The 10,439-nt window shown below is 41.4% G+C and overlaps 1 long non-coding RNA gene across 1 annotated transcript in view; it reads left to right on the forward strand.

The window, feature by feature from the left end:
• The window catches only part of LOC308616839, a 136,868-nt gene extending 127,674 nt beyond the window's left edge, over window positions 1-9,194 (forward strand). The window contains exon 3 of the long non-coding RNA XR_014015759.1: window positions 8,827-9,194. This is a non-coding gene — a long non-coding RNA (uncharacterized lncRNA). The remainder of the gene's footprint in view (window positions 1-8,826) is intronic.
• Window positions 9,195-10,439: the final 1,245 nt, after the last annotated feature.

The following is a 10,439-nucleotide window of genomic DNA, read 5'->3' on the forward strand; positions in this document are numbered from 1 at the left end:
CCTTTAGTTCACATTTATTGAGCACCTATCTAGGTGTCCCCAGCTGATGAAAGACACCCCCAAACAGTCCTATCCAGGGGGATAAGGGACATTTCCCTAGGTAGTTGTATCCACTGTGTTGTGAATTGAATAAAATAAGGGATCTCAGTATGTCTGGTGCTCAGTGTGTATTCAGTGTACGTAGGACTTTCTCTCTCTTTTGCTTCTACGTCAGTCAGGCCCTCTTCCTGCCTTTTCTAAGATGGAGCCAGCTTTTCCATTGCCATTCCTCTGTGCTGTCACATAAGGGGACAAACTCTCCAGGATCGCTACAGACCAGGTCAGATGTCAACAACTTTAGGCTTCTTTCCTTTTGTGGTTTGTGCTTCTTTGTTAAGTTCAGATTTATTGGGGCATAATTTATATACAGTAAAATTCACCCTTTAGAGATGTTCAGTTTGTTGAGTTTTGATAAGTGCATACACTTGTGTTACTACCACCATAATCAGGATAGAGAATAGTTTAATCAAAGCAAAAAGCTCCCTTGGGGCCCTTCTCAAATCTTTCATCTTGGCTGTGGATTTCTTTGAGTATTAGTGGTCAGTCCTACAGATTACTGTTACAAGTTTCTCTGCTGCAGCATGGGTCTTATTCTCATAAAAGGATCTCCACTGCCCATCAGGGCCTATCTATGAACTCTGTGGGTGGGACATGCTGACAGGATGATTTTCCTTTAGGGTATGTGGGTGTGGTGTGCGAAGGCAGCAGTTCTGCTGCTCAGAATCCACAGTCTCTAATTGCTTTGGTGCAAGGGGATGGGAATGAGGTGGGAGAGGCTACCTGGACCAGATATTTCATAAGAGTACTTTAATTAATTACACTGATGACTGCTTTGCATGCTATTTCTACTCTTGTTTCTCGTCATCTGTATATTTATGTTCTCCTAGGACTCTGCCATAAAGAATGGCTTTTACCTCTGCTGCAGTCTTCTTCCAAATGTGTTCTGTGTTTTAACTTCCTTCACTCTGGTTTATCCAGTAATATGATCCCATCCTCTTTCTTATTACCAAGAAATTTATCAAAATAAATTTCTCACTGATATTCTTCCTCCTGGTCGTGATCGTATCATGACTATTCCTGCTGTATTTCTTTACCATAAATGTCCTGTGATTTTTGTGAAGGAGTAGAAGTAAGTATATGTGCTGGGTGTGCCATCTTGAAGCATAAGTCTTCAAGGGACATTCACAAGAATGTGGTATATCCAAGAGGTCAGCAAGTAGTCAATTACTTGAATGTATTCTCAGATGAAACATTTCTTCAGGGAAAAGAAGAAATGTGATTTCTACCTGGGAACAAGCTTTGTGACACCCATCATCTTTAGCATATACTTTGGCTCTCTGCATTCAGGTTATTTATTTATTTATTTTAAAATAAAATACAATAAATCCCTAATTAAAAGAAAAATGAACAAACTCTCACAGGTAGCTTCAGGAAGTGTCCCAAAGATACCTAAGTATTGACATCTTACACAACCATAATTTAGTTTTAGCCATTTTGTAAATATGGTCTTACTGTAGTTACTTCATCAACCAAATAACGCGTGGGATGTAGATGGAAGCTACAATTTAATTTTTACTAATGTGGAACGTGAAACAAGGTCTCTTGATCTAGGTCACAGAGAAATTCAAACAGGAGTCAAAACACTGTATCAAAATCTACTAGAGTGGATATAAAAATACAGAATATTCAGTGCCTCACCTTCCCTACCACTAATTTTTTGAAAAAAATGCTTTAAGAAAGGAGAATCAATTTAAAAGTAAAACACCGATGTCTCATTCCAACCTACAGATTACCACTAAGATAGCTTTTATTTTTGATCTTTTTGTTCTCTTCCTTAAAATTATAGGGCAGGGGAGGTGGGGAAGCCCTATTAAAATATTCTGTCTTTGAGTTGCCAATAAAAAAGCTTCCTGCAGGCAAAAATCTCTAGTGGATGGGCTGCAGTATCCTCACTATGAGCTCTTGTAGTTAGACTATTCTGGCAATAAGAACTCTCTCTTCTAGGAGGAGGGAGGGGAAGGGAATGAGGCCGTCCCAAGCTTTCAGATGTCTCCTGAGAGGTTGGTGCCCAGTAGGTCCTGTGTGGGGAAGCCATCTCATTTAATCACATTTTCTTTCTTCTGGGCCTTGGCTGTGATCACTTCTCTTGCTCCTCCTGTGGAGTACTTGGGCATGCTGAATGACCTAGGTGTAGGGGTCTAATGTATTTGAAATGGTGAGAAGCCTGACCTTCACCTTCCTAACCCCTGTCAGGGATTCTCTCCCACATTATAAGTTTGCTTCTGATATGTGATTTTATGCAGGTCAATGATGTTTTGGGTAAAGTGCTCACCCTAGTAGTGGATTCTAGCTGAGCTCTGTTATGAATGTCTGTCTGGAACAAGCAGCTTAACCTTCATATGAGGTGTTTCCTCGCCTATAAAGAGGGGATTGTAATACATGCCTTGCTTACATGAAGTAACAGATACACCAGGGTCTTTGTGCCTGAGTTTTGGAAAGCAGGAAGCTCTCTGTGAATGTAAGATGATGCTGTTGTGGCTTCCCTTACCCTTGCTCTAGTTCTGTGCCTGGCCTTGCCCACAAAACCCAGCTGCTCCTGTTTCTTCTGTGACTTGTGGTGGCACCTAGGGCACTCATGCGTTCATGCATTCAGCTGCCTCACTGTCTGCCAGCAGTCACTTGGTTACTCACCTGTTACGCCCTCCCTGCCTGTGGGGCTGGGTGGTGCTGCAGCAGCCAGTCTCTCTGGAATTAGGCTCTGCCACATGGTCTGCCCACTGTCACACACCAAGACCTCATAAGAGTAGTCACCTCTCCCAGTCAGGGTCCCAGGCCCTCGGGGCCAGCACTGAGCTGGAAAGGAAGAAAGAGTTGCAGCCCTCTCAGCATATTCAGGGAAGTGCTTAGTGAGTCTGCGTGAGAGCGTACAAGGGTGAGGGCCGAGATGAGCTCACATTTGAAGAATCTGAAGAATTGGGTGTAGGAGAGGATGTAGAAAGAGGCTGAGGAAAGGTGAAGGGTGTGTTAGATGCGTTTGAAAGCAGCTAATGCTGTGTGAGCGAGGAGGAAGCAAGACCAAGATACGCGACCTGTGAACTTCGTGTTGCTTGCTTCTTTTCAAGTCACTTCCCCCTCTGTTCCTGCTGTATGTGAGCATGTTTCCCCCCATTGTGTCTCTTCCCCCTGCCCTTAGCTGGAAGGGGGATGGAGAATATGTGCTAGGCTGCGGGAGGGGAGAGAGAGAGTTGCACTGCCCTCTAGCTGCCATAGCAGAAACTACAGACATAACTTGGGTTACTGTCTGGTCGGTAAGAAACCTTTGAAAAACGTCTTTTTGCCTGACACTTGGGGAATTCGATTTTATAGATTTCTTCCCGAAAGGAAAAGTGGGTGAATGCGATAATGAAAAATAGAGGCATAAATTTAAAAATGAAGGTGATCATTTATCAGTGAATTTTTATGGTGGTTAAAGTTTAGTTTTTGGTAACTAAAAACACGGTGTGGGCAGCAGATAAGACCATCATATACCTTCTTGCAGCGTGCCCATCTCATTCCCCAAGGGTTAAGTAATATGGTCGGCAGCAGCACAAAGACATATTGCTGGGGTTTCAGGGTATGGAAGCAGCCTGAAGCCTTCCATCACATTTTCTTCTCAGACCCACCCAGTCTTTGGAGTCCTGTTCCTCAGGAGCAGGTTGGAGCTAGAAGGCAGGGAGAGATGAATAAGCCAAAGTTAAGCTGGAAAGTTGAAATCCTAGTGTTGATAACTTGGAGTCCACAGGCTTGGAGCTGGCTGCAATGCCCTCCCTCTTCAATGCTCAGCTTCCAGGTGAGAAGGCAGAGACGTCAAGGCTGAGTGACTGTCACAGAGAGAGACACAGGTGAAGTTCTGTTCTGGGCTTCCCCAATCTTGGAATTAGTTTATAATCAGAAAAAACAGAAATCAGTGAGTCAAGACATTTACAAAGTGAAGTGGATGACAGGAGAGAAGGAGCAAGTGTTGAGTCTGTCAGGAAAGGAGAATGTATAATTAACTGAGCACTATTATATTCTAGGGGTCTTATGTAATTGAATTAGTTATCCCCCCTAGCAGTCCAGTGAGCAAGGCAGTTTTATGATGCCATTTTGCAGCTGAGGAGAAGAGGCACAGAGTGTCTCTTTGCCAACGTCACATGACTTTATGGAGCTTTGTGGGAGATTTATGGAGCTCCCAGGCTCTCTTGTTCCAAAACTTGTGTTATTCTCTTAATGGAAAGCAAGAAAAACGTATCATGTCCTCATTATCCAATAGTGCTGTGCCATTTTAGTGCTGAAGAAGTGTCTGAGGCCATCTACTCTACCTCTTTCAATATATTCATATCATAGTTGAAGAGACCAAATTGCCCAAGGTCAGGCAAGATAGGCTTGGAGTGTTTTCCCATCTCAGTAAATGACATCATCATCTACTAAAGTCTTCAAGCCAGAAATCCAGACTCCATCTTAGTGACTCTCACTCGCCTTACACATGGGATCCATCTTTAAGTCCTGCAAGTTCCAACTCAAAAGCATTGAATCCTTCCCCTTCTCTTTCCTGAATTTAGGCAGCAGTCTCCTAATTGGTATTCTTAACTCCACCCTCCACCCATTAGACATAATGATCTTTAAAACATGGTATCTGTCACTCCTCTGCTGAAAGCACATTGAATACTTCCTATACTCTTAGATTAAAATCTAAACTCCTCATGTGGCTACTAGGCCCTCCATGAGCTAATCCTTTTCTACTGAACTCACATAGGGTCCCTCTCCATCCTGCTGGCTATCTCTTGTCACATTGGTCTTCTGTGCCTTAGACATATTGAACTCTTTCTCATCTTAAGATGAGATGCCTGAAACGCTCTTCCTTAGAATCTGTAGTATCTTCTCATACATCAATTCTCTGCTTAAATATTAGAAAAGCCTTCTCTGACAGCCATATTCCTATTACCCCCTACAGGTACTATCTGTCACATTACTCCATTTCTTTCTTTTTTGGCATTTATCATTATCTATAATCTTCTTGTTTACTGTTTTTCTCTGTTGGAATATCAGCTTCTTGAAGGCAGGGACTTTACTGTCTTGTTCATCACTGTTTGCTAAGGCTTAGTCCAATACCTGACTTATAGAAAATGTAAAAATATTTATTGATTGAAAAAAAATGACCAAATCAGCTTGGGCTTCTTGATTCCAGGCCAGTGTTCTTTCCTTCACTAGCTGATGAAGATAGAAGATTTGTGACATACTTGAGAGATTGAAAACAGCAAGTTTGCCCCCAACAGCTAGTAGAGTCAGGAGAATGGAGAACTGGGAAGGAGACAGAGAGCTTGAGCACAGGATGAAGAGCGTGGGAAGGGAGATCAGGGATTGAGTCTTCAATGCACTGTGCCAGGATCCCCAGGGAACATTTCTTGACCTACCCACAAACATTTGTGATGGAGTCTTATTACACATAATAGCAAATTCCAAAGCAGCAGTGACAGCAGAAAAGAATGAAAGGCTATGGAAACAAGTCCTGAGAAGAGAAAGTAGCTTTTGGACAAGACTTCCTTCATCTTAGCGTTTTTCATGGATTTCAAATAAGGAGTACTATTTTTATTTGCACAGTCATCTTGAAAATAAAAATTATCTAGTTTCAAAATGGAAATGATTAAGGCACACTTTTAAGTTTTTCTTGCTGTTTTATATTTCTAATAAGTGCAGTGGTTACTCCACATCCCCCCCCCACTGCCCACGTATTGGAGGCATATTCTGAAGTATCAGGAATTATCTTACCCATTTTGCTAAAATTTCCTCTAAGTAGCTGAATACAGCTTTAAAATCCTAAGAATTAATATCAACAGTTACTCATTGGGAATTTATTATGCTCACTCCTGTGAGCCTTGACCATGCATGATACTCAGACGGAGAATCTCAGGGACAGACTCCATGTTCTATTTTTTGTAGTGTTTCAGGGCCGGGACATAGCAGGCCCTCGCAAAGTATTTGCTGGTAAGTGAATACATATATGGTCCTATGCTGGGTACCTGGGAAACAGTCAACTGTCCTCAGTGTGCACAGTAGATGTTCAATACATTTTTAAAAAGGTGTGTGTAGTGAGGGAGCAGATAGGAGAGCGTAGCACGAGGTAGTGTGGGTAAATACCCCAAGGAGAGAAGTAATCAGTAATTTGGAGATGAAAAGGAGGAAATTATGACTTACAATTTCAGGATCAAGGAGAGTTTTGTGAAAGGAAAGTGTTTGAGGGTTGAAAAAATGGACACTCATTTACTGTGAGTGAATGCATTTTGCAGAAATGCTGAGCAAAGCTGAGGCAGAAAAGCCTCGTGAGCATAGGATTCACGCAGGAGAAGAAAAGCCGGTGTCTGGGGCACCAGGCCGAGGAGACTGTGCTGCTGAGGCTGAGCCTCCAGTAGAAGGAATTGGTACTGGCAGTGGGGATAACTCCTGAATCACAAATGGAGTGTGCAAGATACTCCTCTGAGGCTTTATCCCACCTCGCTGAAGTAAATTCAGTCTGTCTACTGGGGATTCTCTTTCCCTCCCTCAGTATCTCAGAAACTTTTGTGGTTCCTTGAAACAAAGAGGAACTGCCCCTAACTTTTGGCTGATCATGGTAGTCCCCTTGTCAAAGCTGTCAAAGAATCTTAAATGGCAGTTGTTCTCTTTCTGTGCTCTTTTGGGGCTGCAGGAATCTTTCTTTACATGGGAACCCCATTGTCCAGGGTACAGCCTCCTTCATTCCACCACACAGTCAAGCCCCTCAGAGGCTCTCTCCTCTCCTCCAGGTATTGCCGGGAGTACGACGGGGGTCCCTGCTGTTTGCAGACACCACCGTGCCTTTCTGGTATAGGGCTATCTCTGTTCTCTCCTTCGCTGCACCTGCTTTTGCCTCTGTCTCCTGTGGAACTCAAGCTCCTCAAGATCAATCAGCCAGCAGGAGTATTAGGGAGTTTGCCTTCAAGCTTCTACCACAAAGCTCCCCCAAAGTAAGGTGGCAGTTAACCTTTCTACTTGCTTAGAATAGGGGAGGAAAACACTGGTCATACAAATCACAGATTAATAGTTCAATAAAGTACCCTACGTATTCTTAATTGAGTGGACAATGAGAAGCCACTGAATGTTAGTACGTAAGAGTATTCCTATTTATGTTCATTTTTTTCTTCCACTATGCTAAAGATGGGGGGGAAATGCAAACCAAAAATAAAAACATGGTGGAGGATGTTAGAATTTGGAGATTTGGTAGACACGGCCTTAGAAGGAATCTGTTTAACACGGCCAGCTCATCTCCTGGCTGCCCACCCCCATTTTTCCCCTTACTTTGTCTAATCAAGTGATAGGGTTGACAGGCTTCCTGTTATATCTAGGTGAGAATCAACTCTTCATTTTTTCCTGGACATTACATTAACTTTACAGGCTATTTAAGGAGAGATTTTTACCTAAGACCATTTTCAAACAGGGCTTCTGGGTGGGTAGAAATTGTACTATACCTCAGGAAACAGAAAACAGTGACAAAAAATGAGAGGTTTTATTATTCTTGCTTACATTTGGAAGTAGGAAGTCTAGAGCAGATACTGGGGCTCCATGAAGTCCACAGGACCATCCTATATTTCCATCCAGTAATCCTTACCATGTTCTTGGGGCCTCAAGGTCACAACACGGTTGTTCCGCCTCAAATGATGTTTCCCTGCAGGATGAAGGGTAAGGACGAAGCATCCAGGCAGCCGAGTCTATTTGCCTTTTAAAAGCCTTCCCAGAAGTTCCAGCTGGTGACTTTTACTTATATTTCACCCACCTGAACTGTGTCACATGGCCATTCATAGGTGAAAGGAGGCTGGGAAATGCAGTTCTCAGCAGGCACACTGACAGCCTGAGAAAAATTAAGGATCTGCTAGGAAAGAAGGGGAAATGGATACTGTGTGGGTAACCAGCAGTGAAGGCCACATTCCATACCATTTTGCCTTCTTATTCAAGTTAATGTGCCTTCTGGAAGAGCAAAGCAAGTTTTAGCAAACAAAAGTAAATCTTCTGCAAACACCTCTGTCTTCTGTGTACCCACCGAAAGGCAGAGTGATTTTCGTATTGGTATTTCATATTATGCATATTACAGTTTCCCTCCATCAGCACAGATCATCCTGCCTTGATAATATTTGTGGATGAATACATGTGGTTATTTATACAACTGTCTCTAATGGCTAGTTCTTTATTGAGCATTTTTAGTGCTTTTCTGTGCTCTCACTTTTTACTTTTCTATATGTGGACCCGCTCAACTGTATAAATACTTCAACAACCACTTATTTCTAGCTCCCAAATCTTTTTGTCTGAGCCAGTCCTTGCTCATGACTGTGCAGTCCAATATACCTAACTCCATTCAGGATAAAGACTTAGTCTCCCAGTTGCCTTAATTTCAACACCCCCAAGTGAACTTATTGTCTTTCCTTCACAAACTTCCACCTCTTCTGTGTTTTCTCACCTTGATGAATGTCCATGCCCAGGCCAGGAACCTGGGAGTCATTTCAGAATTCTCCCTTGCATTTCTTCCTCCTCACAACCATTTGATGTTAGAGTCTTGTCCAGATAGTGTACCGAAAATTCTCATATTTGCCCTCTTCTCTCTAACCCATTGCCACCTCTTGAGTTCACCTAGCTTGGACTAGCTCCTTTTAGCTATATTTTTGCCATAATAAATATCTGTTAGATTTCTTCATCAGCTTTGCATGTATCCAGAATCTGTAGCTCTCTGTGTTATTTTCCAAATTTCTTTATTTTATCTAGATGACATTGAAAAAATACAAGCAATTGTGGATCACCTGAATGGCTGCCTTAAAACTGAGAACTGACAATTGATTTCAGTGCCTGCATGTGTGTTGTGTTTTTATTGTACAAATGGGCATTACTATAATTATCAAGAGCTGACACAGAAAAGAAGGCAGAGAGACTTTGTAGCCCAAAATGAGGCAATCAGGACACATGAAGTTCAATGAAGTCACTATCTTTTGTTATATTAACCTAGGTTTTACCCTAGTTCAGGTAAGGAAAACCATCATGTGGCCCAAGTGGTTTAAGTTGCTAAATTCAAAAGAACCTGTATTCAGTAGCCAGTCCCATGTTAAGAGTGGCAATTTGTTTCCATGCAAATGATGTCACCTGTCACATTGAATTAATACCATTCATTTGAATGTCATTTTTGTTTAAATTTAATATGCAAATTTGTATAATTATGTAAGAGGAATAAGCATAAAATGCTTATAGCTGGTTTTAGGCTTGCACAAATATAAATATCAATACACTAAAGATATCTAAGTGGCACTTCAGGTCTTTGAGAACTTTTTCTTTTCAAGAGGGTGCATATAGGAAAGGAAACCATCAACAAAATTAAAAGACAATGTACTGAATGGGAGAAAATATTTGCATATGATATGACAGAAAAGGGATTAATATCTAACACATACAAGCAGCTCGTACAACTCAATATCAAAAAACAAACAACCTGATTAAAAAATGGCAGAAGAACTGAATAGACATTTTTCCAAAGAGGAAATGCAGATGGCTAACAGGCACATGAAAAGATGCTCAACATTGCTAATCATCAGGAAAGTGCAAATCAAAACCAATGAGATATCACCTCACACCTGTCAGAATGGCTATCATCAAAGAATACAGATAACATATGTTGGTGAGGATGTGGAGAAAAGGGAACCCTCATGCACTGTTGGTGGGAAAGTAAATTTGTGCAGCCACTGTGGAAAACAGTATGGAGGTTTCTCAAAAAACTAAAAATAGAACTAACACATGACCTGGCAATTCCACTCCTGGGTATATATCCAAAAAAAAAGCAAAAGCACTAATTCAAAAAGCTACATGCACCCCAATGTTCATAGCAGCATTATTTACAATTGCCAAGATGTGGAAGCAACCTAAGTGTCCATCAACAGATGAATGGATAAAGATGTGGTATAGCTATATACAATGGAATACTACTCAGCCATAAAAAAGAATGAAACTTTGCCATTTGCATCAACATAGATGGCCTTGGAGGGCATTATGCTAAGTGAAATAAGTCAGTCAGAGAAGGACAAATACTGCATGATACCACTTATATATGGAATTAAAAAAATACAACATACTAGTGAATATAACAAAAAAGAAGCAGACTCACAGAGAGAACAAACTAGTGGTTACCAATGGGGAGAGGGGTGGGGGGAGGGGCAATAAAGGTGTAAGGGAGTAAGAGGTACAAGCTACAAGGATATATTGTACAATATGGGAATATAACAATATTTTATAATAAATATAAATGGAGTACAACCTTTAAAAATTGTGAATCACTGTATTGTACAACTGTAACTTATGTAATATTGTACAACTATACTTCAATAAAATAATTT

The sequence above is a fragment of the Mesoplodon bidens genome, assembly GCF_964165515.1.
Source record: "Mesoplodon bidens genome assembly, chromosome: 4".
NCBI lineage: Eukaryota > Metazoa > Chordata > Mammalia > Artiodactyla > Ziphiidae > Mesoplodon > Mesoplodon bidens.